A 23,076-nucleotide genomic window follows, 5' to 3' on the forward strand; every position below is an offset into this window, starting at 1 on the left:
AATAAACACCAATGGAGGAAGATGTCCTTGTTTTTGGAGGTTGGCGCCCAAGGCACCATTTAGTTCATGACCAAACGTAGTTTGCACCAAGGATTTTGAGACCTAGCTTTGCCTTGTTTTTATTTTTAGTTTTTTCAAAACGGAGGTAATTTTGCCTCATCCATTAATTAAACCAAAAGTGAGTTGTCCAGTTAGTTAGTGGAAAACCGGGCGAAAACCATCGTAATCTGCTGAGCGGCACACACATCAGGCCTCGTGGAGCTAAATGAGGATCTGCATGAGAACTCAGCCACGTGCGACAGCGCAGCTTTGACTCTGACGAGAAACTACGAAGGAGGACTAGGCACAGCTGGTGCCATGGAAGTTCACCGAACGAACCAGTTGCCGCTCGTCATTGCACGCCACCTGGACCCCGCCACCGCAGTTTCGACTTTTTTTTTGCGGGGAAAAAAAGGAATTCATTAATTAAGTGGCAGCCATGTCTGCATTACATAGGTCCGGAACCTTGTCAAGATTTGCCTAGCTTCTCAAGCATAGGAGATTGCACACCCATGTGAGCTGAAGCTGAATCACAACAACGTAGACGTTGAACTTCCCATCTGGATTTACCATGTGAAAATCTGGAGCACAGTTGTGTGCTGACTGCGTTGAGATCTGCAGGGGCTGGGCCGGAGGCCTCAGTAACTTGGGAAGAAGACCGTGAAGGTGATCACCCTAGTAATATGTATTTTGTCCATTGTTGTCACCAAAGACAGTTTGGCCGAGTGGTCTAAGGCGCCAGATTTAGGCTCTGGTCCGAAAGGGCGTGGGTTCAAACCCCACAGCTGTCAAAACAAGTTTTTTGTCTTAATTTTTTGTTTTGTTTTTCTCTTCGGTACTATTTTCCTTTTTGTTCGTGAAAAATGAAGAAAAGGGCGTGGGAGTAACCATATTTTGCAACTCTTCGTATTTCCATACGGTTTTGCTTGCCATGCCATGGTATAAGTTATATTGGATTGCAAACAAAAGCTCGCAAAATCGACGTTCGGAGCATAAGGGGTACGTTCAACAAGTACTTTCAAGTTCTGTGTACCAATTAAGATAGATTCAGCGCAGATTTAGTCTGAGAGAAGATGCCCCGCCCCCACATGTAGATTGCAAATAGAAAGTGTTCCTCCCATCCCATGAAATCACCTTTACTTTTTTTTTTGGTGTAGGAAAGCAAGTGTTTTATCAATGTCAGAAGGAACTTGAGGTGCTCCATTTGTTTTTGCATGTGATGAACTGAGCTGTGGTCGACACTACCCGAGCAGTGGGACGTACGTGATGTCTCAGCAGCCCAGTATTTGAGTGTTTCACCTCTCTAGATTATATTTGCAACTGTCGATTTCTCTCTAGATGCCTGCAAATGCCAATGAAATCGTCGATTCCTTCGCTCGGACTGAGCACAGCTTCTGTTACTGCACAAAGCACGCAAACTGATACAGAGGTGTCCAGCTTTAGTATGCATACATATGAGATAGCGTGCACACAATCAATCTGGAACCCAGTCAAATATCCATTTCAAGTTGATGGCATGGAACACCCTCCGATGTGTGAAGTGCACTTCCATAGCCATAGGAAAGGTGATGCTGGCTCGGGCTTCCAGTTCACCAAAGCACCTTCACTTATGAGTGATGCACAGGATTAAAAGACATAACCATGATGACCAACCTATTCCGTCTTACAAGCTTGTGGCTGCCATGCCCTTCTTCTTTTGCTTTTGCTTTTGCTTTTGCTTTTCTTTGTCTGGTGTGCTATGTGTATGTAAAAGATGAAGTATAGAATCAACATACAGATCAAAGATTTATGGCTTCATTTCATCTCCTCTTGAATTCCTCTTCCATTTTTTCCCCATTTTGTTCTTAAAACTTGCCAGTAAAGCAGAAACCTCTCGAAGTTATCTTATTATCACCGCATGTATATGTTCTGGAACACCCCTAGCCACACACGCAAATATCGAAGGCCTAACTATTTGACATACCAGATAGAAGTGCGACGGTCCATCGCGAATACCTAATGACAGGACCATGGTGGTCTACAACCATCAGAGCTGAATTAACCTTGAAGGCTACACCTTAAACATTATGCAACTTCAACTTTACATAATACCCCTTTGGCCTTGTTGCACATGGCAGGTTATCCCCTTTATTCTTTGGACATTCATGATTTGTTTCCTTTAACTCTTTATCTATCAGAGAACCATAGTCTTTGCTTGCTGATGTAACCAAGCATCGCACCCTTCCTTCGGTCGATGTTCAAGTTTTGTGTATATATAAGTGATGACTCCAGGCGTTGAGACGCCCGCCCCTCTTCTGTCCTAGCCATTTGTTTCTCCTACCACCAAAACGATCGACACTGTTCTTCTAATTCCTTCGTCTTCTAATAGCTAGAAGCATCATTTCAATTTCAAATTTTGTTGGTGTTTTCACTCGCTTTTGTGGTTTCACATCCATTCTAGGATTAATCTTTTTTTCTAGTCATCAATACAAAAACAAAAAACAAAAGTTGGTGTTTTCACTCGCTTTTGTGGTTTCACATCCAGTCTAGGATTAATCTTTTTTCTAGTCATCAATACAAAAACAAAAACAAAAAATAGTTGGTGTTTCCCCCTTTCCATTCTTGTTCTCCCATGTGTAAAAAATAGTCCTTGTTCCTAGTGATCAACACAAAAAACCAAAAAATATGTGCATGTTCGAGTCATTCCAAGAGAAAAAGAATTCTATTTGTTGTTTCCCCGTTCATTGTTGTCCTTTCACATCGACAAAATACTCTTTGTTTCTGGTGATCAATACAAAAATCAATTGATTGCACGCTTCACTTCGTCATTGCTCTTCCACATCTACACTGCAATCCCATTTCCTAGTGATAAACATTGAAAAAATATCGTTTGTGTTTCCCTTTACCGTTGTTTTTTCAGATCTGCAACTACTCCTTTTATCTAGCTCTAGCTTTTGATTGATAAAAAAATACAAAAAAAAAATCATTGCATTTCCATCATTGCTATTGTGTTATTCTCTTATCCAGACTTTGTTCTCTTTCTGCGGATAAATACCGGGAAAAAAAATCTTTGGTTTCACCCCACTGTTGTTTTTCCACATTTATCATTGCTTGCTTTTCTAGTTACCAGCTCCACCAGAAACACCAAAAGATTGTTGGCTTGTCCCAGTACTGAGATATTTCAAGTAAATATGGTTGAGGCCATTTCTTGACATCCGTATTACGGTGCCTAATTCAACCACCAGGTACTTTATATATATATATATATTCTCCGTTGTGATTTTTTGCTCACTTCTGGGCTATATAACAAGCAGGGTCAATTTGCTTGTGTTTCTCAGGACCATACAAGGAAGCTAGTCTGCAGCTTTTAAGCAGAAACATGAATACTTAATGTTTATACTATACAAAGTTATCCCCAGTTCAGGTTTCTTAGCCGCTGAGAGGTAAAACATATATTGATGGTCAATGAATCAGTATTATGTCTACAAAGCTCACCCAGTACGGTTTACTCTATTAACAGTTAGTACATGGTTATGCTTACAATGTTTATGTCATATCTATATAGTCCATTCATTCGTGATGCAAGATGTTGGAAATAATCTTGGCGTGCGTGCGGCCAAGTTGTCGCGTGGAGCCGGCAACTGAAGCAGCGAGCCGTGCCCTTGTGGCCGGATCTTGCGGCTGCCAAGGTCGTGGGCTGTTTGTTGGCTGCATGCATGGTTGTTAGCTGCATGTGTGTGTGCTAGCTGACTCGTGCGTTTGTGGACTTAGTTAGTGCATCCGTGGGTTAGTTGGTTAGCGTGTGAGTGCATGTGTACATGGAGGTAGTAGGCGAGTCTGTAGCCTCTATGTTCAGTGCTGTGCCTGTGCGTGTAGGTGGCAGTGCCAAGAGATGGCGAGTGGCTGTGAGGGCGGCTAGGAGTCAGAAAAGGTAGTCGCGTGTGTAGCATGACTAAGAGTTGGTGTGAGTCGCCATGTACTTGTGAATCGTGTGAGTCGTGAATACAAGAAAAACGTTGGCGTTTGTCGCCGCAGGCGTTCGTCGCTGAATAATGAGTTCGTGTCGAGTTTGTCTTTTCCATCCGGTGTTCGAGTCGCCGGAGGCACAGCTCAGCGTTCGCCGCGGAGGCTGTTCGGCGTATGTCCCCAGAGGCAACTCCAACATAAGAGCTTTCAATGTCATGTTTATGCTCACAATCATTCATGATGTGTTCCGTTCCTTAAATAATTTATCTACTGAGCAAAATGTATTGTTTGCTTGTTGCTGTAACCAAGCATCCCATCTTTTGACCATTCGATGGTTCAGTTTCTCAGTTTGGGTATATATAAGTCATAAGAGTGCATTCGTTGAAACCCCTCGCCCTCTCATCCTAGCCATTCCTTTTTTTTTCTGCAACTAAAATTCTCAATATTGTTCATCACAATTCTTTCATTTCTGTCCTAGCTAGAAGCATTACTTCAATTTCAACTATCATTGGTGTTTTCACTCATTTTTTTGCTTTCATATCTAGTTTATGATTAATCTTTTTCTAGCCATCAACAAAAAGAACTGGTCTTTCCCCTCTTAATCCTTGTTCTTTCGCATATACGAAAATAGTCTTTGTTTGTAGTGATTAATAACAAATAAGAAAAATTTATCCCCTTTGCTATTCATCATTAGGAATACATATAGGAAAAGAATAGCAATAGCTAAATGATGGTGCGCAATATCGGTCAGCCAGAGACCACCGGTTACTGGAAAGTCCATTTCTGTTTTCCCTGTTAATTGTTGTTCTTTCGCTGATCCAAAATAGTGCTTGTTTCTAATGATCAATACAGAAAAAAAAGATTGCTTATTCCACTTACCATTATAATATTGCTCTTGCACATCTATAGTACAATTCTATTTTCAGCGAGTAATCATTATTTTGAAAAATCATCTCTGTTTCCCTTTACTACTGTTATTTCATATCTGCAGCTACTCTTTTTATCTAGCTTTTCATTTTTTCTATTGTGTTCTTGCATCTAGACTTAATTTCTTTTTCCACTGATCAATACAAAAGAAAATCATTGGCTTCTTCCATTTGTTGTTTCTTCATGTTTAATTTGCTTGCTTTTCTAGATATCAATGCCAATGAAAATACCAAAAAGATTGTTGATTTTTTCCTTTAGTGAGAGTTTTTCAAGTAAATCCAGTTGATCAGATCGATCATCTCTTGACATTCATACTATAGACATACAGTGCCACATTTTACCAACAAGGTACTTTTGTTGTTATTTTTTTCTTGGCTGTATAACAGCTAAAAATGTCAACTGCTTATGTTTTCTCAGGACCGTGGAAGGAAATTAGGTGCAGCTATCAAGCCAAGTTTAAGAGAATTAATATTTGTTTGCCAGCCTTCAGTTTAAGAGTTACTGAACATTGTTTCTTGGTGATCTAAGATCCTGCATGTGACAAGTTGTTCCCGGTTTCAAAGCTTCTCAGAAGGCCAGCCCAGAGCTGAGAGGTAGATATGTGGTTAATCTTATCTGTACTGAATTCAATCGTATAGCAATCTCTATGTCTTCACTGATTCTTGACATAAATTAGGTGTCTGTTTACCAAAAAAAAAAAGAACACCCGGTACTAGGAAAATTACTAAGTGTAACTACAGAATAATTTAAAACATGATAATATGTAATCAATATATCTTGCCATTTGTTCTAGAGCAAAGAGTTCATACTTGCTCTTATCTCAGACTGTTTGTGCCCGATCTATATGTTCTGTAGACAAAAGTGAATAGGCCGATGTCAAAGGCTGGCGATTTTTATGTAGGTATCCCCTAAAAATGATATTTGAAGAAATTTAGAGGACAAGCAAGAGATATATGGATATCTAAAAAGCAATTTAACAGAAAAAATCAACATTACCGACCGACATTCGTGCCAAATAGAACTGTTTCCCATCCTCCTCTCGCTCCCAGTAAAAGACTCCTCACCCAGAAAAATCAAAAGCTGCTCCACTTGTATCTCCCCTTGACCATATTACCACCGCAGATTTGGAATGTTCCTTCCTTGAACTTCTGATCCAGAAACACCCATGGAGGGTATCCTTCTTCTCCTTCTTCCACCACCATAAATGGCAGCCACCACCTTCCTAGTACAACGTACTGCACACTGTTTGGTCCTTACTTTTCTTAGTATGTCATACACAGAACTGTACTTTCTTATCTTGCCAATGTTCCTTGTACAGTAAGTGTCGGATTTCTAATAGTAGGAGTACTATACAGCTTATGCACACTATATAGAAATTTTGTTTCGCTGATTATGCTAGCGATAATGTGATTCCATATGAATAACCGATTCACGACATCTTTTTCTTGCAGGTCAATTTGTGCAAACTAGCAAGTTTGTTACACTACTGAACATAAGTCATGGAATCATCTTCATGGGAAAAATGGCCCGATCATGTACGGGATAAATGGCGTGGTGATCTGAGAGATATAGATTTTTGGTATGATTTGTAACTTCCTAATTTACATTCATTACTTTTACAGCGTGCTTTTTATTGTTTATCCATGTCTTTTTATTGTTAGAACTACCTTAAAGTGGCAATTTTACTTAATTATCATAACACATTCATTTAGAGTAAATCTATATCTGACATGATGCCGTATCCCCAAACACATATAGTCCTCTACCATAGAAGTAGAGGCTGAAATCCTATCTTGAGGTTGCTTGGCCCCTGCCGTCAATAGAATTAGATGTTACCTGCAACAAAAGTTGATAGAAATTGATATGAACTAACATGCCGGTGTACAAATTAAGCTGAATAAAGTTGCATTTGATTATGCGGTGTATTTTCTAAAGTACTTTTTTTCCTTTTTTGACATAATAGTTTACTGAAGTTATGTTTTCTTACTGCAACAAAACAGTTCATCCACTGTAGAGCATCATGTCTGGTTCGTCCACTGTAGTCGTCGAGTTGCACTCCAACTCACTGGTTCCCCACATTGTAACCAGCGTTGTATTATGTCTCAAGAGATAGTCCACTTTAAGCAGGAGTAGGGCTATTACCCTAGCCTAGGGGGGCCGAACCTAGGTAAAATCATGTTTAGTGATCCCTGGTAATCCGAGCATAACCATACGACCAAACAAATCACGTACAAATACTGTACCATTTATGGGCATGGGCATAATTATCCTCCATAGCTGGCGCCAACGGTGGGGACTTCGCAACATCAGATCAAATCTACATCATCGACTTCGATTCCGTTCGGCGAGATGGAATACTTAGGAAACCTCGGTCAAGGGTTACACATCCACCTCATCTTACGCCGAGTATGCGAGCTAGGAAGATGAAAACTACTTCCAGCCAGGCTTAAAATCGAATGCATTGGCATGGGTTCCGGGTAGCCCCCTGGCTGGAGGGTTACTTTGGCTACCAGCTGGAGAATCAACTCGCTAGTTCCTACACCGACCATTGCCATGAGACGAGCGACGTTGGCTATCACCATTGCCATGCAGCATGGCAAGGTAGCACGGGATGCACGCCGGAGTGGACCAACGGAAAGCGCAAGGGTGTTGAGGCTTGCGTGAAGCGATGCGGGGAGGCGCGGCGATGTGTGGCAACGGGGCTGTGCAGGGAGCTGGCCGACCGGCAAGCGGCGGCCGCTGGGCAGTATGGCAATCAGAGAATGTTGATTCCTCTTCTTATGCCGAGAGAGACATCTCGACAAGACCAATTGGGGGTCTTGAGACATCGTTATTGGGTTAGGGTCGTGCAGTATTTTCCCGTTGCTACGCACGGGCACTTTTGCTAGTAATAATAAAGCATCTATTACCTCCGGTGGTACGTCACGAGAATTGCCCTCAAAGTTGCAAAATATTACCCACCAATGTCATCTACTCCCCCCGTTCCTAAATATTTATCTTTCTAGAGGTTTCAACAAGTGACTACATACGAAGCAAAAATGAGTGAATCTACACTCTAAAATATGTCTATATACATCCGTATGTGGTAACCATTTGAAATCTCTAGAAAGACAAATATTTAGGAACGGAGGGATAGTAGTGATAAAAGCCATTTCACACAGGGGAATCCCGTGCCTGGACCGGCCATGCAATAGGGACCTCCTATACTGCGCTCTATGCGCTGAGAGAAGACGCAACGCGCCCATTTCGGCCGGCCCATGTCCTGGCGGCCTATTTTTTGAAGTTTGTTTTTTCTTTTCCGTTTCGTTTTATTCCACTTCAAATAATTTAGGACTTCAAAAAGTTATGAAAATTAAAAAAAGTGAATTTTGAATACAATGTTTAAGAAATCATAAAATGTTTGTGGATTCAAAAATGTTCATGATTTTTAGAAAGTTCGTGTATTAAAAAATGTTAATGAAATTTAACAAAATTTCGCCAGTTCAAAAAATATTCATGGACGAAAAAATATCCTAAAAATTCAAAAACTTTTGTGACTTACAATATAGTTTATTCAATAATAAAATGTTCGCTGATTCAAAAATGATCATGCCATCCAGAAAATGTTCTTTGAATAATTTTTTTTTTGGTTAAGTTAAAAAAATGTTCATGAATTTCAAAAATGGTTCAACCAATTTCCCAAACAATGTTCGTCCATTCTAGGAGTGTTCGCCGACTCAAGAAAATTGTTAGAAAAATGTTTGCAAATATTAGAAAATGTTATTTATTTTAGAAAATGTTTGAAATTTCTAAAAGTGTACATGAATTTGAAAATTGGCCACGATTTCAAATTTGTTTACGAGTTTAAAAAAATGGTCATGATTTCACAAAATTGAGACTCATAGTGTATATTGATGATGCAGCAAAATGTGTTCATGGCCATTGAAGATTATGATTTTATTTTTCTCCTGTTGCACTGGACCTTTTGTTAGTATTAATGGAACGAATTGCTTATGGGTCCGTTGGTTATATTATTTGTACGCATGCAATTTGTAGTTTACAAGTTCGATATGAGAGACTGGTTGGAGTAATCAAGCTGATCGAGCGTGACAGATTGATGTTGGCCAGCCGGCTAGCTAGCTGTTGACCATTTTGATTAGTAACGTAATACATGTGCTAATAGTTAATTCATTGGCTTATGTGTCCAGGTTTAATGGATACCGTAAAACGGAGGCATACATTGTCTTGGTCAATCAACCGTCCTTAGGTCAAAATGTTTGTTGGAATGTTGGGGTGGGGCCCATGGCTTCATGCACACGAGCCATGTCAGGCATAGCCATGGAGAGAATGTTTAAGTACTGTGGACTATTCAAACACGTGATAAAGGTTGACCTGAAGCCCACACCAACGGCAAAGGAAGCCCAAGGAAAAGGCTTCATGAGCACCAAGTACCAGCTGGCCGTCGCTGCAGCAAAGGAGCTCGGCCTGCTCGACCAACGATACAACTGGCTCAAGGAAAAGCGGGATGAGCTACAGCACTACACCTGCGGGTCCTATGATGATGCTACCTCCGCAGATTTGGCGTGGCACGTGCGGTACAAGATAGTTCCTCAGATCATCAAACAGTTGGCAGCCGAGAGGTACTTGCTAGTGGCTGAGAACCTCCAAGGGCCAATTGAGCCTGGCAGTTTTACACGGGATTGCGGGCTTCCTCTGCTCGAGTGGGCAAATTCTCGTTGGCTCATCTCGACCACTTCTCATGATGCCTACAACAAGAGCAAGTCAGAAGGCGATCAAGTTATATCCATTGACAAAGATGAAGATGTTGTGGTGCTTATCCTCTTTGCAATGCATCAATCAGCAGAGCACATACACGGTGCGATGCGTCAAAAAAGCAAGCAGTACTGCATAGCCCTCCAATGCTTCCACTACGCCATGGCAGTGTTTGGCAAACATTCACATGTTGCATCTATTACCTCGGACGAGCTCATCCACCACTGGGCCGCCCAGGGCATCTTGCCATATATGGCCATCGAGGAAGAAGAAGAAACCAGCACCATCAACACCAAGTTTTCAAATATGCATCGAATTGGAAGGGTCATCCTCGAAGCATTCCATAAGTACTCTTTGTTGCAGCTACCCTTTTCTCCTGCTACTGAAGCTTATGAAGCCACCAATACGGGAGCACAATTCTGTGCATACCATGGCCTCATTGCAGAAGACATCACAGTCGATGAACTACTTGATGAGAAGAAGAAATGGATTTCATTCGCCAGTGACCATGGATGCCATGTGAGCCCAGAATGGTTGAACCCAGAGGAAACAAGGGGCACAACTGCACTTATTCTAAGAGGCTGCTCAGATCAATCACCCATTCTTTCCAAGCTAGACCATTACTTGCCCAACCTATGTTTTCTTCTTGTTCTTGATCTCTCCTACTCTCCACTAAAATCACTCCCTTCTTCCATTGGTTGTCTACGAAATCTTCGATTGCTCTCACTTAGAGGCTGTCATAATCTCAAAACTCTTTCCAGCTCATTCACAACTAGTGCCACACACTCATCAACAAATACTAGTTCATATTCACCATTATCCACTCTATACAAGCTTGAAATTCTTGATATGAATGGAGTTCCTTGTTCTCATCTAACACAAGATACGGCCAACCGAAAGAGAAATTTGATACAACTCGACATGTCCTATTCAGAAATAACTACTTTCCCTCCCACTCTTTTCAAGGACATGTCAAATCTGGAGGAGCTTGTTCTGAAGAGATGCTCCAACCTTGTGGAACTACCTCCTTCAATGGCTTCTCTATCGAGCTTAATGACCCTTGAGGTCACAGGGACTCAAATAAAATACTTCCCGCAGAAGATATTTGAAGAACTACAGAAGCTACAGTCGCTCAAGCTCATTGACAACAATGAATTGATTTCACTCACAAGTCCAATCTCTGGTGTCCAGGTAGTCAAATTGGAAGGGCATCCTAACCTTACATCCTTCGTGTTGGTTGGCGCACCTCACATAAGGTGCTTGTCTCTACGTGGATGTAGAAAACTTGAGTCTGTTGAGATCAATAATCTTGGTGCCTTGGAGGAGATTGATTTGTCCGGTACAGCTACCAAGGAGCTCCCTGCAGATATCCCTAACCTTCCCAAGCTTAGGCGATTGCTCTTGCTGGATGTTCCATCTCTAAGGAGATTTCCTTGGCATAGGCTGAAGCGATTTCCTGATGTGTTTTACTTGGATCATTGTTCAGAAGCTAATGGTAATCACTCTAATCTAGTTTCCCAAGTCTGTGTTACTGACCCAAGGTTCTTCCGTAGCTTTGGTGACACTGTTGTGGATTTAGTAAGACATGGACAATTTTTCCAATCATTCTATATTTGAGTTGCACCATGCATTACAAATAGCAGGCGACTGCAAGATGAAGAAGCCATGCTCGATAGCAAGTTGCAAGAGTTGGTGCAGAAGCAATTAACTTATGTGGATGTGCATAGCAGTTGCGATGCAGAGGAAATTTCAATTGCATCAGCAATTACAGTTCCCCTTAACCGAACTGAGCGCCACGTGGAGATCACGGGGACACAGTCGGCAATTGATGGTTTATGGTATCTTCTAAGTGTCACCAAATCAATATCGATGTCATGTGCTACTGCTATTGACTATTTTCCTTACCAGATCAATTTTCACGAGCTGGAAGAATGTGAGCTACGTTGGTGCCATAAAATGGAAGGAGTTCTATATAACCCTCAAGGCTTGAAAAACCTACGCAATATGCATGTATGTAATCTCAAAAGTCTAGTTTGGTTCTGTTCACGGTATAGTTCTTGTGACTTCAGTAGTCTAGAGCACCTGCACTTAGAGGACTGCCCAAGATTGGAGCACGTGGTGCCACATATAGCAACACTGCCATGCCTCAAGACACTTGACATCCTGTTCTGCTACAACCTCAAGACAATTTTCTTCAGCAAACATACACATGGTAATACCTATCAGCTCCCAAGCCTCCAAAGGATACGTCTCCAGGAGCTGCCACTGCTCCAACACTTCCACGACAAGGACACCACCATCACAACACCTGTGTGGAAGGAGCTCCACATCCGAGGGTGCTGGAGCCTCCGACGCCTCCCTCTCCTACAAGGATACCAGCTGAAGATAGTGAATGTGAATGGCGAGAGGAGCTGGTGGAGCAAGCTCCAGTGGGGCTCACCCCTGCACCGCAACAGCTACGACCCCAAGCTTCCACCGGAGTTTGCCTCCTTCGACGAGCGCGCTGAGATGGGCAGCTACCTCAGATGAATCAAACCCGGTCTCCATCAACACATCGGTCGACCATCCATTAGTTGGTATGTGATTTCACTCTGTATATTTAACCTCTGTTCATTAACCATACATTCACCACTGAATACTTTCCTAAACACTACCTTGCTAACAGTGCTCCATCATATGGCCATGTTGTATATATGCCAACAACTCTGGTCTGCAAGATGATACTTATCACCATCACAACGCCGGCGTTGAAGGAGCTCCACGTCCGAGGGTGTTGGAGCCTCCGATTCCTCCCACGCCTACCTTAAGTGTTCCACCAACCATACACCACCGAGTACCTTCCTCAACACTACATATTTTCAGTGTTCCACCATACTCTACATCCATACTGTATATGTCAACTACCATTGTGTCGTTCATACATGCCACCTATGTACATACCCCTGCCTCCGTGTACACCTGCATGTCATCCATTTAATTTTAGAGTTTTTTGCAAATAAAAGTCCACTTTCCTTGGTTATTGTTGACCGACCACTTTGTCCCCCGTGGAATCGTGTTTACTTTCTACTGTTCCAACGCATTTTATTGGAGTATCAACTACTTTATATTTGGTGATGCACGGGTGTCATTTGGGTTGTAAAATATGTTAAATTATCAAGTGTGGTTTGAACTGCCAGGAGGCCTGTGTATTTTACTTGATTCAGATAATGGTTTGGCTATAAATGTTATACCAACATTGCTAGCTAGTTTTATTTGTGAAAATCGATTTCACTATATGATGCAAGTTTGGCGGGTGTTACGCTCTGCCTTTGTACTCTCTTTATAAAGAACAGGACGGTCAGAAGGAAATCATTGGACAAGTCTGAGATTCGTAAAAAACAACAATATTTACTTCGGGTTAAGGTTATGAAGTAGCTTGCAGAAGGGGTTGCAGATTTCTATTGCAAATTACAGCATGCTTATGAGCCTACAAATAAGTAAAGGAGGGATTGGAATCATTGGTGTAAAAGTATTGGTTAAATCCGCTCAGATTAATTGTCTAAATATGACAGCCCAGCATAATCAATTTGTACCTCTGCAATTGTTGTCACTTCTTTTATAGCAGTGTCTACAGCCTTAGTGAGAAAATTGGATGGCTGCATCAATTCCGACTGAGAGCGTGCCCTTAGGGCATCTCTAGCCGTTGGCCCCCCAGGGGGCGTCTAAAAGCGCCGCCTGGGGGTGAGCCGGCGCAAAAAATGGCCCTGGGGGCGAGTCGGCCCCCAGGGCCGCCCCCAGGCGTGTATTAAAAAAAAAGAACGTTCGGCGAAGTTATGATAAAAACTAGTTAAATTTCGGCCAAACATTACAAATTTCGGCGAAATTCGTTCAAACATTACATTAACCTAATCTAAAAAAAAGAAAGGGGGAAGTCGTCGCCGCCGTCGCCGCCATCGTCGTCGTCGGCCTTCTCCTCCTTGATGCGGGCGCCCCTGGTGGACCCCTGCCCGGCGTCGCCATGGCGAACAGGCGGCGGCGCGTCGTCGTCGCTGCTGTCGCATAGGACGACGACCCCGCCTTCCTCGCGGCCGCGCCGGCGCTCCTCGAAGCGGCGTAGGGCGGCGCGCTGGCGCTCCTTCTCCTTCTCGCGGCGCGCCTTCTCCATCGCAATGGAGTCCTGGCGCGCCCATTCGAGGGCGGCGGCGTCGTCGTCGGCGAACTCGGCCTTCACCGGCGCCAGCGGCTCCGTCTTCACCGGCGCCAGCCCCGGCTCCGTCTTCACCGGCGCCAACCCCGGCTCCGTCTTCGTCTTGACGAAGCGCGGAGGAGCCCCCGGCGAGGGGGCGCGCCGGCCGCCCTCGTTGATGACGATGCCGGCGCTGCGAGTGTGCCGACCGAGCGGCGTCTCCGCCACGGGCTCGGCCTTGACGCCGAGCAGCGCCGGAGAGCCGGAGGAGTGGGAAGAAGAACGGGACGACGAGGAGGAAGAAGAGGATGCGCCGAACCTTCTTGGAGCCCATGGCCCGGCGCGGCGGTGCTGCGCCGGGGCGGCCGCCCTCGCCGGGGGGTACGCCAACGGCGGGTTGTTGCCGCCCTCGAGGTGCGTGAGCACGCCCTCGAGTGTGCGGCCGGGGACGCCCCACCAGAGGTAGCATCCCTCGCTGTTCTGCCGGCTGCCGACCACCGGCGCGCCGTTGGTGGACGCCAACCGCTGCTGTTGGCGGCGCTCGAAGTACGCCGCCCAGGCCGCGTGGTTGTCGGCGGCGTACTGGGGGAGGGAGAGCTCGGTGTCGGTGAGGGACGCGCGCACGATGTCGACCTCCTCGGCGAAGTACCTCGGGTCCACCGCGGGATCGGGCACCGGGGGAATGGGCACTCCCCCGGCGCTGAGTCTCCACCCCGTCGGCCCGGCGCGCATGTCCGGCGGCGCCGGGATGTTCGCCTGGAACAGGAGCCACGACTCCTGTTTGCGCAGCGAACGGCGGCCGAAGCCGTTGGCCGCCGCCGTATCTCCGGGGAAGCGCTCTGCCATGGCGAAGGCGGGGCTGGGCGGGCTCGAAAGAGGTAGAGGGAGGGGCTGGGCGGCGGCGCTCGGGGAGAGGTAGGGAGAGGAAGGGCTGGACGGCGGCGAGGGGCGGGGGTCATGTGGGTGCAGGTGAGCGGAGGCCGTCGGCTTTTATAGCCGGGCCGCGCCCGTGTGTACGCGTGCGAGGGAGTGGAGGCGTCGGCGCGCCGTCCCGTGAATGAGCCGCCCGTGAGGAATCAATGGCAAGGCTGACCGGCGGCAGCCTTGCCATTGATTCTCCGCGGGAACCGAGGCCGTTGGGGGAAGACGAGGCGCCGAGTCGCCGACGCGGCTGGCCCGTGTCTTTTTCGCGCCAAAACAGCTCGCCCCGGCGCCCCCGGGCGCCCCCCAGCGCGCCGGGTTCGGCCTGGGTCCGCCGGCGCTGTTTTTGGCCCAAGCCGGCGAAAATCGGGCTCCTGGGGGCGCGACTGGGCCGTTTTTTCGGCGCCGGCGCAAAAAAATCGCCTGGGAAGGCCTTCCTGGGGGCGCGGCTAGAGATGCCCTTATCAACATCCTTACCATTTACATGCCTTTTTTTTCTAGAAATGGAGGAGGACCCTTGGCCTCTGCATCTGGACGATGCATGCAGCCACTTTATTAATTATTCACACAAGACCTTACAAAGTCATACAACAGTAAGACTGAAGCCACCATCCGGCGCACTCCTCAACCAGGACGCCTGCCGGGTCTGAGGCCGCCGCAGCCACCTGCCACCAATCCATCTTCAGAGCTGTACTGCTGCATCTATCTTGCCCGGTCTAGCTGCCGTCGACGCCACCACGACGCCAGACCACGTCACCCTCCTGCGCGAGTCCATCTCCGCGCATCTGACGCAGAGTCACCACTCCACCAAAGAACCCGTCCTCTGGTCTTGCATCCAGCCGCTGCTTAAAAAACGATGCCCCCATGAGGGAAAACGACACCAAAAGCACCGCCATCGTCCGATCCGGAAACTCCGGATCTAGGTTTTCACCCAGAGCAGCGCAAGCAAGTCGACAGAAGCTGCAGAGGCGATGTCTTCAACAAGATAACGACGCGAAAACGCCGCTATCGCCCGCCATGACCCGAGTCATAGCACGGTTTTCACCAGCAGCCTCGTCTCCCAACTCTACGCTGGGACCGGATGCGAGAATCCACAACCATCTAGCCGACCACCTCCAGCGAAGAAGATGGCCACCACCTCCACGCCCAGGGCCGGAGCCCCTGACGTCCTCATGTCGCGTGCCTAGTCCAGAGGCCGCTTGCCACGCCGGAACAAAGGATGCGCACGACGGCTCGAGGAACCACCATCCAGATCTGAAAGGGATCCAGATCGGACACCATAGCCGCCGCTGTGATCTCTTCATCGCCGCCGCCAGCACGACAACCCTGGTCGCCACCGGCCTCCACCACCGTCCTTGAATTGGCCGGAATGGGTCGCCGCCACCCAGATCCGATCGCCGGCTGAGGAAGATTGCCGCCGCCGCTGCTGCGGCCCGCAGGCTTAGCCTGCGATGCCCTCGGCGGCGGCGGCGGGAGGAGAGGGAGGCCCGGCGGCGAGGCCCCGGGGCGCCGCCGCAGGAGGGGAGGCCCCGATGCCGTTGTCCTTTACTTCCTGGTAACCATTTACATGCCCTGATAAACAAAAAAATATGTTGCTGCATGCACACATTTCTTTATCCATACATTTCAAATCAAATCTAACTACAAGGCTCGGGCAAATGGCACTCTCCATACGAAAATTGATACAAAAGCCGCATGAACTTCTGGCGAATCAAATATGATGAGCTCAAAAAGATGAAGAAAAAGATTCATCTCACCATCGCCAAATAGATACCAAACAGACTAGTGTCATCATATGTACAGTACTAAATGCTGAAACTGATTGGACTGGTTCTCATCAATGTTTTAAATAGCGGGCTATGGCATTTAGCGGCGACCCTTGAAAACAGCTATAGCTGGGCTATAGCGGGCTATTGCGGAGCTATAGTGGCAAATTGTACATGAAATCATTTAGCGGCAACACCCTCAAACAGCTATAGCGGAGCTATAGCGGGGCTATAGCCGGCTATTTAAAACTATGGTTCTCATACTCCATCATAACCTGGAGGGAAAGAAGCTAAGGACTATGATATGAGAGGGTGGAAAGAAGCTAAAGATAAGGACACAGAGGGTGGAAGAATCAAAAACGGAAAGTGTTCATCACCTTAGAGTCAGTTTTTGCATAAAACCTCCACCAGTATATCAAAATCTCGACTAGTATATACAGACTTTGGTTCGTGAGTTTCATTTCGGTGTTCGAAAACTTTGAAAAAGAACACTATTCAGAGTTGATTTGTTTTTTTTTCTGGCATGCGTAAATGAGCATCTTGGATGCCTAAAAAATTCAGTTTTTTTTTTACTTTTTCTTAGAATTTATTGTTCACGCCCGAGTAACTCGCAATTCTTCAAGGTGGTTTACCAGCCCATGAAAATCAAACCCCACATTTTACCAGTCCTCGAAGATCCAAAAAAACACAGCCCTTGAGGTGGAGAGATTGAGGATTGCAGCCAAGGCAGAGATGGTGAGTCTCGCACCCTGTAAGATCATTTTGGCCTGTATATATAATTTGTTTCGAGGTCTACAAAGGGCAAGTCGGTACTACATGAATATGAACGGTCTGCGAGTGAGTTACCCGGAACTTCCTTGGCACTTCCGTGGTAAGATTCGCAATTATAGACAGACATTAAGCAAGTAATAGAGCTTCCGCCTTGGTTGGGCTTTGCTCTAACCAATTGGAGTCTGAAATCAAAATAACGGCAAGCTCACGGATGGCGCCGGGCTCTTCGACGCCGGCCAGCGTGCGTGCCCCCGGTGATCGCCGGAGGGTGGGCGGGCGCTTCTGGGCGCTTGCGGACGATGACAGTGGGGACAATGATGAAGACAGCGGGCGCTCCGGTGGCTCGACGGCCTACTCGCCGACTCCCTTAGATGTGTTCTGTGAAGCGTTTGGTCCCGGCTACGACGAGGATGAGGTGGCAGAGATTGTGGAGGCGGTCGTCCCTCCCGAGGATCCGGCGAGGAACGGCTTCCGTCCCGGAGAGAAGATGGAGCTGCTCCGGCGTATCGTGTATCGGAGGACGGCGGCGACGGCTCCTCGGCTGTGGAAGGGCCATCTTCCCAAGGTGAGTCTCCCCAATCTTACTGCGCTCGATTTGGTTAGACCGGAGGCGTGGACGGTTGTAGTCAGAAGGAAGAAGGGATGCCGTGCAGCGGCCGGCCGGCAGCAGGCGGCGCCGGCGGCATCGCTCGGGTCGCGGCCGCTAGGGCGGAGCGTTTGAATTCCCTGATTGGTGTGGATGGGCCTGCCAGTGGCTATTGGGCCATCTTCGGCTGGGTATGAGGCCTAGTGCGAAGAGGCTGCAGTTGGGCCGGGTTCGGTTGGGCTGGGAATAGAGGGTTGCGAGGACGTACCGATCGACTACGTGTGAGGCGCATGCAGCGATCAATCTGTCTCCTCTCTTTCCATAGCGCCCCGTAGGGTTTTCGTTCGTCGGCGTCCTCTTCGACGTGCTGATCGTGGCGGCCGAGCTCGTCGCATCCCTCCGCTAGAGCCCATGGCGGGACGCGGTGTGGCGGGGAAAAGCCCGGCCGAGCCTACTGGGACGGGCCGCGCCGGCCGGGGTCGCGCCACCGGCAGGTTCTGGCGGTGGCCGTGGAGCGGTGGTGCCGCCGCCGGTTGCTGCTTCCGGCCATGGTGCCCTGACCCCTGGGGCCAGCCGTGGTGCGGCGCCCTCGGTGGTGCCGGCGGCGGGTCGGGGAGGGGCGCTGGCCGGTGCAAACACTTCGGCCATGGGCCGTGGTGCTGGAGCGATCGGCCCGCGCCCGCCGGCTCCGGTCGCTGCTGCTGCCTCGGGTCGGGGTGGTGGCCTTGGTTCCCGGCCGCCGTTCCAGGGCCCGAGGAATGTTGGACGGGGAGTTCCGCACGGCCCGTGACCTGCGCTGACGACCGGGGTGTCGCCGGCTGTCGGCCGTGGTGGACTTCAGCCTCCTGCGCAGGCCAATGCTGCTGTGGGGAGCGGCGCCCCTCCTCCGAGGCCTCCGGTACCTACGGCGGTGGTGCGGGGTGTTGCTCTGCCGCTGCCTCGTGCCACGCCACCACCGCACTACGTCGCGAGGCCGACGCAAATGCGTTCAGGCCCAACACAGACGCGGCTAAACGCGGGTGCTGGAGAGTCTGATGAGCCGCCCAGAGGACAGTGGGGGGACGATGGATATGATGCTTACGGGGATGGCCAGCACCGTGGTTCGTCGTCTACAGGAGGTGGACGCGGTTATGCATGGCAGAGTGATGGTTCTGCTGAGAGACGAGTCCTTGGACCGTCGGGTGGTTTTGTCGAGGGAGCTTCTGGCCCGAACTTCCGGCAAAGAGGTGGCTACCGCGGGCATCATGGTGGCCGTGGCAGTGGTCGTGGTTGGTACCGTAGACAGCCTCCACCATCGGTCATGGTAGACCATCAGGCTTCTGATATGGCGGCCGATCCCGTGCAGTCGACCGAATTGCCTTGCCAGGCGATGGAGGTAGTGACGGCTTTGGCCAATGTGGAGGTCCCTACGACTGGTGTTGCTGCTGAGGCAGGTGACAGGTCTGAGCCTGAGAGGGCGTCCAAGTGGGCGCATAAGAAGGAGAAGATGCTATGCTATCGATGTGGTGAGAAGGGTCACTTCATTGCTGAGTGCGTGGCGGAACTATGTGATTTGTGTGGTAAGACAGCTCATGCTATGGGGGATTGCCCGCATCTGCGTGATCAGGCTCCAGCTCTCACGATGTATGGTTGTGCTGAGCTCACGTTCTTTGAGTCCCCGGCGGCGAGAGAGATTCCGGTTGAGACACAGAGCTTGACTACTGGAATTGTGAAAGCTACCCAGGGAGTGGTGTCTGAGGCTCAAATTGTGCAGAGACTTCAGGAACAGGCCCCTGGTGATTTGCAGTGGGAGCTTGTCCAGATTGAGGACAGTGTGTTTAGGGTTGACTTCCCAACGGTGGACGATTTGCAGAGGCTGCTGAGTTTTGGGTTGTGCAAGGTCCCTGGTACTAAATGCATTCTGGAATTTCATGAGTGGAAGAAGGTGGAGCCTAAGGGAAAGCCGCTCACTCAGGTGTGGCTGCGGTTTTCAGGGGCTCCCTCTGAGTCTTTGACAGATGCTCGAGTTGTGGCTAGTCTGGTATCCTTGGCTAACTCTTCAGCGCGAGGTTTTACGCGGGAGGAGGTTATTACCTTTGGTGGGATCCCCGATCCGGTCTCTACGGGGCGACGGATGAGTTCTCGTCTCCAGGACCACCCGGAGGTTGATGACATGCAGCAAAGGTGCGCTATGAGGGCGGCCAAGCTTCGTGATGCTGAGATCTCTACTGGTATGTCCGTCAACATATCTAATTCTTTATTGCATTTTTTAACAAGGAAATTATAAATAATGCAAACCAGTTAGGAGTTTCGCTAGGGGCTAATGATAGTGAAATTTCCAATTCGGTAAGTGATCTTTTAGTTTAGGAGGCGGAACGTGCCTTAGAGACTATTCGTAATCTAGCTGCGGTAAAACCCATGAATGATGATGAGATTGATGCGTTGGGGGTCCGAGTGCTCGATAATCTGCGTGCGGATCTAGCACCATCCAACCATGAGTCTGAGGATGATGATGTTCCTCTAGATAATGCAGTAGTTAGTGCCACTGAGCCCGGTTATGAGGACCGGGTGGAAGAACCTAATAAACCTAAGCGCAAGTGGAAACAGAAGATTTATCCCGATTCTGCGGTTGTAGGAGTGCTAGGATTCGGACAACCAAAAAATTTCATGATGAGTTATGAAAGGAATCTTTTGGAATAGCAGAGGTCTGAAAGACTTGGCTTAAAGAAGGTTTCTTGCTGAGGCATCTTTGGAGCATCGATTAGATTTTATTGCTCTCTCGGAAACTGGTCATGAAAACTTTGCGCCCCAGTTTCTTACCTCTCTTGTGGGCGGTGTTGACTTCGATTGGCATTGCCTTCCTCTGCGAGGAAGATCGGGTGGGATCTTGCTTGGTGTGATATGCGATTCGATAGAAGTCCGAAGTGTAGTGATGGGCGACTTTGCGGTTAAGTTTCGAGTTAGGTCTAAAGCTGATGGTTGCAACTGGGCTTTGGTGGCGGTTTATGGTGCCGCACAGCCCGAGCTTAAACCGGAGTTTTTGGCGGACCTTGTTCGAATCTGTGGGTCTGAGAAGCTTCCAATTTTAGTTGGGGGTGACTTCAATATCATTAGGAGGAGAGAGGAGAAGAATAATGATAATTTTGATGGCAGGTGGTCGTTTATGTTCAATACCATTATTGAAAGCTTGGATCTGAGGGAGATAGAGCTTTCTGGTAGAAAGTTTACCTGGGCTAATGCTATGCCAAACCTGACGTATGAAAATCTTGATCGAGTTCTCGCGAGCGTTGAGTGGGAACAGAAGTACCCTCTTGTAGTGGTACAAGCCATCTCACGTGGAATATCCGATCACACTCCATTGTTCATGGACTCAGGGGAGCCGAACCACGTGGGAAACAAAAACACCTTTTCATTCGAGATGGCCTGGTTTGAACGCGAAGGTTTCTTGGACCTGATTGCTAGGGAATGGGCTAAGGGTGCAGGACGTAGGACTTCGGTCGAGCGTTGGCAGAATAAGATTAGGTATTTGAGAAGTTTCTTACGAGGGTGGGCTAAGCATCTTAGTGGGGTGTATAAGATTGAAAAGGACAGGCTCCTTTCTCTTATTCAGACCCTTGACTTAAAGGCTGAATCCATGATTTTGCAGCCAGCAGAGCTTCAGGTTAAAATCGAGGCGGAGAAGAGGTTGAAAGAACTTCTCCGCGAAGAAGAATTGAAGTGCGCATTGCGGGCTAAGGTCCGCAAAGTTGTCCGGGGGACGCGAATACTCAATTCTTTCACTTGATTGCTAATGGTAAGCACAGAAAGAAGAGAATCTTTCAGCTTGAGCAAGATAAAGGAACTATTTTAGGACAGGACAACCTAAAAACTTATATAACCGAGTATTACAAGCAGTTATTTGGACCTCCGGAGGATAGTTGTGTGTCCCTCGATGAGTCCAGGATTGAGGATGTGCCTCAACTATCGGCTGCTGATAATGATATTCTGGTTGCCGCGTTCTCAGAGAAGGAGGTGTTTGATGCTATTGCACAGATGAAAAACAATAAGGCTCCCGGACCAGATGGTTTCCGGGTTGAGTTCTACAAAAAGTGCTGGCACATTATTAAGGGGGATTTGTTACCTATGTTTCACGATCTGTTCTCTGGACAGCTTCATTTATTTCACTTGAATTTTGGAAAAATCACATTGCATCTTAAGAAAACGGATGTTGTGAGAATAGAGCAGTTCAGGCCGATTTGCCTTCTCAATGTTAGTTTCAAAATCTTCACCAAGGTCGGGACTAATAGGCTCACACAGATTGCGCATTCTGTGGTGCAATAGTCCCAAACTGCTTTCATGCCGGATAGAAACATCCTTGAAAGGATGGTTGTCCTTCATGAAATGCTTCATGAAATCCATTCAAAAAAATTAGATGGAGTAACTTTTAAGGTGGATTTCGAGAAAGCGTACGATAAAGTCAAATGGCCATTCCTCCAACAGGCATTGCGTATGAAAGGTTTTGATGAAGCCTGGCGCCGCCAGGTTGAATCGTTTACGTAAAAAGGGAGTGTTGGAATTAAGGTGAATGTCGATATTGGTCATTACTTCCAGACACATAAAGGCCTAAGACAAGGAGATCCGATGTCCCCTATCCTGTTTAACATTGTGGTTGATATGTTATCAATTATTATAGGAAGGGCTAAGGAGAATGGTCAAGTAGGTGGCTTGGTACCTCATCTTGTTGATGGAGGTGTATCCATTCTTCAGTACGCTGATGATACAATCATCTTTATGGAGCATGATTTGGCCAAGGTGAGAAATATGAAGCTGGTGTGATGCCTTTTCGAACAATTGACCGGGCTGAAGATTAACTTTCACAAGAGTGAGTTGTTCTGCTTTGGTAGAGCCAAGGATGAACAAGAGGCTTATAGGCAATTGTTTGAGTGTGATTTGGGGGTGTTACCTTTTTCTTACCTAGGTATACCAATCCACCACCGTAAGCTGACAAACAGAGAATGGAAGTGCATCGAAGACCGATTTGAAAAGAAACTGAGTTGCTGGAAGGGTAAGCTCATGTCATACGGAGGCCGATTAATTCTGATAAATTCGGTGCTCACGAGTATGCCTATGTTTCTCTTGTCGTTCTTTGAAGTCCCAGTTGGAGTCGGGAAAAGACTGGACTTTTATCGATCGCGTTTCTTTTGGCAGGGTGATGAACTAAAAAGAAAATACCGGCTAGCTAAATG

The 23,076-nt window shown here is 47.5% G+C and overlaps 1 non-coding gene and 1 pseudogene across 1 annotated transcript; both read left to right on the plus strand.

Moving 5' to 3' along the window:
* The first annotated feature begins 750 nt into the window (after positions 1-750).
* Positions 751-830, plus strand: TRNAL-UAG. The gene has a single exon. It is a non-coding gene; the product is annotated as a tRNA-Leu (tRNA).
* Positions 831-2,333: 1,503 nt separating this feature from the next.
* On the plus strand, positions 2,334-12,691 carry LOC119358856 (annotated as a pseudogene).
* The last annotated feature ends 10,385 nt before the right edge of the window (positions 12,692-23,076 follow it).

This window comes from Triticum dicoccoides, chromosome 1A, assembly GCF_002162155.2.
Source record: "Triticum dicoccoides isolate Atlit2015 ecotype Zavitan chromosome 1A, WEW_v2.0, whole genome shotgun sequence".
NCBI classification, from domain to species: domain Eukaryota; kingdom Viridiplantae; phylum Streptophyta; class Magnoliopsida; order Poales; family Poaceae; genus Triticum; species Triticum dicoccoides.